The 4947-nt window shown below is 33.3% G+C and overlaps 1 pseudogene; it reads left to right on the top strand.

The window, feature by feature from the left end:
• Positions 1-281: 281 nt before the first annotated feature.
• On the top strand, positions 282-4358 carry LOC110213301 (WASH complex subunit 3 pseudogene; annotated as a pseudogene).
• The last annotated feature ends 589 nt before the right edge of the window (positions 4359-4947 follow it).

Genomic DNA, 4947 nt, shown 5'->3' with positions numbered 1-4947 from the left:
AACTTCTTCACTGAAGTTTCTGGGGGTAGAAGTTAGAAAATCTGAATTTGTACAAAAAATGTCATTAAAATGTGACTCCTAAAATTTTAATCTTTTGAAGGCTTTGTTTCTATGCATACACTTTAATTTATTTTTTAAATAAGACTTTTTTATGTAGTCTGAATATTATCAAGAAAATATTCTCAGAAAGGACCACGGGATTTTGGGTGAGGAGATTGATTGGGAATCACTCCCAGGGTTGAGGCTGGGAAGGCAGGGGACATGGGGCTTGCTTGGGGGTGATGGACAAGGATGGGCTGCCTATGAAGTGGTCAGGCATAGGCCTGACCAAGGTGCCAGCAATTCAACAGAATAGGACTGCTGTCATCCTGCTTTCCAGTTTTTTTTCCCAATGATTTTTACTATGTAATGAATTCTTATCCCAAAATCTTAAGTCTTTACACTTATTAAATTATGTGTATTTGCTGCTATAAATTGTATGTCTACACTATTCCATTGATCTACCTTTCTATTTCTTAGCCAGCACCAGATATTTCTGATAATTACTGCCTTATATTACAATTTAAGATCTGGTACTGCTCAGCCTCTTTTTACACTTTTTTTTTCATTTTTCCTTTGATATTCTTGACTTTTTATTTTTCCAAATGAATTTTGTTATTATTTTTTTCTAATTCTGTAAAATATTTTTGGTAATTTAATTGGGATGGTGTTGAATATATACATTAGTTTATTTCTAAGCCAGTTTGTGGTACATACAGTATAATACTTCAACTGTTTTTCTACAATTTGTGAAAAGAAGCTATCAGTTCTTCCTCTTTGGGTCCAACAAATTGAAACAACTCAATATTTTGGATACAAAGCTATCATTTATTCCAGGTCTAGAAGATGTCAAATTTTAAATACAAACTGCAAATGTTAATAGTGTCACAATTGGTCTTGAAGCCACTTCAGGTCAACAGTCATCTCTGTCTTCTGTATGGAAACTGAACAATCTTAACTGTAGACAAAGATCCAAGATATGCTGGATACTTCAAAATGATTCAAGTGGGTGTTCCTTTAATGGCATTAAGAAACAAAACGATATCTGAAGAACTGGACCCAGGCCTTCTTAAGAGGCCAGATACCCCAGTGACTGGTGGAGAAGGTGAAGCAAATGCCAAGGAAAGTTTAGATAGTGAATCTTGTTTGTTGACTTTGCAGAGTATACATGCATGTATGTGTGTATGTATGTATGTATGTATGTATAATGTATATGTGTTATGCAATGCACAGGAAGGATATTTACCACTCATATGCTTTAGACTTAGAGTGAAATCCATAAGAATTTTATTTGAGGGTGACAACTTTCAAAGATCACCTCTAACACAATACTTACTAGACTAAGATTTTCAACTCTTCAAAATGGCTTCTAATCACAAGTTGAAAAAAAGTTATCTAGGAATTGTCTCAATTTGTGAAAATTTTTTATAATGACTAACTGGAATTTTGTCTGATCAATTAAGAAATTAATAACTAGCCATACAGTCAAATGAAAATCATTTCTGTGTTTTAAAAATTAAATGGGTTTTTTTTATCATCATGGTAGATGAGTAACTTGACAATGTGCATCTTCTCACCTCATAGAAATATCTATAACCCAAATATACCTGAATAAGTAAAAATTGAATGGCTTAATTAAAATAAAGCATAAAGTTATTATAATTATAAAAGAAGATATTCTTATGCTAATTATAATAGACAATGTAAAACAGTGTTGGAAAAAGAACCAGGTTTCTTTTTTCTATGATGGTAGGCTGCTTTGAAAGTTTCTGCTGACTAGTTTTGTCTATTGTTATCATTAAGACTAAAAGCTTATGGAAAAACTTTGTAAGTCAAATCGTTTAATTTTGGGGTAGCAATTGCTTATTAAAATTATGTTGCTTTTGGAACAAATGAGTTACTTGATTAAAATTTGTATAATGCTGCAAAATCATGTCTTCTTACATGATAGCAGCCAATTTAACATGATTGCTGCTTTTGACTTTGTTTTCCTTGATTTATGTGGTTACTTATGTGCTTATGCTTCACAGATAAAGTGATTTTAAAGGAAACAGATGAGAATTCAGTAAACAAAATGGGATGGGAAAGTCTTTTTTTTTTACTAATGTCAAAAAGTCATTCAATTTGGAAGATAACATGAAACAAAAATATATTAGACAAAAACCAAAAAAGAAAGCTCTTTTCTGTCTTAGAAGTTTTAAGAAAAATAATAGGCTTAAAATAGAAAGTGGTTTCTAAGATACTTTTTAGGCTAGGTGACCCTCTGTAGATCAGTGCATTTCTATTTGAACTTCCTTAGCACAACAGGTATCATTATTTTCACAAGCAAAAGGTTTTCTTGAGCACTTGCTTCAAAACATTTGCCACAAAAAGGCTCTAAACATACTCTGAATACATACATTTACCCAACCATGTTTCTTTCAAGAACAATTATCATTGACTTTCTTAGTTCCCTAAAAAAAGTAGAAAACAGAGTCTTGGGTTAAATTAATTAATAACGCTAAAAAGAAATGTCCATGAGGGCTGAGTCCAGGTGGAGGATCAGAGGCAAAGCAGCTAAATTCCCTCAAGATTCACCTTCAAACAACTTTAAATTAATGCATCAAATCAAATTTTGGAGTGGCAGAACAAATAAAAAAACAGAATGAGACATTTTTCTGACCTTGGAAAACTTATGAGGTTGGTGGCAGAAGTTTCTGATACAAGTTTGGAAGCCTGTCTGAAGGTAACATATATGGCAGCAGGAGCAGCAGCTGCAGCAGCATAAGAAGCAACTTTGCAAACTCCCTGGCCAAAGATGGTAAGGGGATTAGACGACTTGTCAGAAATAGATTACAGGGAACTTTACTGGAACTGGGTACATCAGGCACTGACTGGCAACTCTATTGTCCATACACAGTTCTAGGTCACAGTTTCCAGGCTAGAGAGGAGTGAGGTGGTGGTCACAAAGGAACATGAGCCCTAGTTGCTATTCCAAGGCAAAAAGAGTGCTAGCATTTATGGCTGCAGGGGATGAGGAGCCAAAGAAAAGAACAAGAGAGTAGTAACCACATCTCTCTCAGGAACATTCCATTTTGGAAGACTGAAAATGTGCAGACTCCAAGAAATATCTGAAACAGCAGCACAAAAATAGCCTGAAGATTGAGATAGTGTCTGCTCACCTGCAAGTAAGCAGAGCCCAACTTTAAGTTCAAATCAAAAAATAGAATTGAAAAAAAAATGAGCAAACAAACAAAAAAGAACTTGATCCTTTAAAAAAATATTATAGTGGGAAGGAAGGTCAAGACATAAATTAAAAAGAAGACAACAATGTGAAAACAGTTACAAACAAAGCTTCTTCCCCCCAAAGAAAATTGCTAATTCAACCCAAGCTCAATAAGAATTCCTGGAAAAGTTAAAGAAAGAGATGAGTGGTAGAAGGAGAATTAGGAAAATAAAGGAGAGTAATAAAAAATTATGGAAAGAGAATTAACAGCTTTGTAAAGATGGCAGAAAAATATGAATAAAATAACACCTTAAAAAACAAAATTGCTCTAATCTTCAAAGAGACAAAAGCATTCACTGAAGAAAAGTACTGCTTAAAAACCTGAATTGGCCAAATGGAAAAAAAAAAAGGTACACACACACACACACATACAGAAACACACAAACACACTCCAAATTAAAAAAACAAAGAACTAGCCAAAAGGAAAAAAAAGAGAAACAAAAGGTCACTGAAAACAATTCCTTAAAAATCATAATTGAGCAAATGAAAACTAAAGAGTCTATGAAACTTCAAGAAACAATCAAAGTCAAAAAGTCAAAATAAGGAAAAATACAGGAAAATGTGAAATATTTCATTGGGGGAAAATTAACCTGGAAAATAGATAAAGGAAAGAAAATTTAAGAATGATTGGACTATCTAAAATCCATGATCCAGATTATCTGGATCTATCTAAAATCCAACCACAGAAAAAGTCTAGACATACTTCCAGAAATTATCAAGAGAACCTGCCTTGATATCTTAGATACAGAGTGTAAAATAGAATTGAAAGATTCCACTGATCATCTCCTGAAAGAGATCCCAAAATTGAAATTTCCAGAAATATTATAGCCCAATTCTAGAGCTTCCCAGTCAAGGAGAAAATATTGCAAGCAGTGAGAAAGAAACAATTCAAATATGGAGAAAAAGAATGTCAAAAACAAATAAATATTTTTAAAGGTAAACATATAAATTGTTTTTTACAAAAGTTCCTTGGCAATTATTCAACTTTTTTTTCTTATAAGATTATGAACAAAACCTTATAGTCCAGGATTTTAATGATTTTACTGATGACTAAAGAATATATTGTCAAGTAAATATGAGTTGTTTATGAAGCTGTTTGTTTCATGCTAGCTTTACAATCAATTGAAAATAAATTTAGATGACCTGTGTGGTAAAGAGTTATAATAACAACAACAATAATATTAAGTATCAGGAGTTAATGACAGCCACTTCTGAAACAGCATTCCTTTAAAAAAAATTTGGAAAGAATATTGGGAAAAGAAGGTCAAGGAGGATGCAACCAGTATTTGTGACAATGGATTAAGGCAGGAGTATGCTGGAGTCGGCTACAACAGTCTGTGGGAGTATTTACATCTTGGAAATTAGAGCACTAGAAATAAGGATTTGATTTATTGTTTTGTTTGTTTTCCAGGCAATTGGGGTTAAGTGACTTGACCAGGGTCACACAGCTAGTAAGTGTCAAGTGTTTGGTCTGAGGCCAGATCTGAACTCAGGTCCTCCTGATTTCAGAGCTAGTGCTCTATCCACTGTGCCAACTAGCTGCCCCTGATTTATTGTTTCATTGATTGCCTAGACCAAAGTGATCAAGAAAATGTTAATAATTCAGAAAAACTTGAAAATGTCTTAAACAGTCCTGTGCACAT

This window comes from Phascolarctos cinereus, unplaced genomic scaffold (assembly GCF_003287225.1).
Source record: "Phascolarctos cinereus isolate Bilbo 61053 unplaced genomic scaffold, phaCin_HiC Scaffold_726;HRSCAF=1367, whole genome shotgun sequence".
Classification (NCBI taxonomy): Eukaryota; Metazoa; Chordata; class Mammalia; order Diprotodontia; family Phascolarctidae; genus Phascolarctos; species Phascolarctos cinereus.
This window is presented reverse-complemented; position numbering and strand designations above follow the sequence as displayed.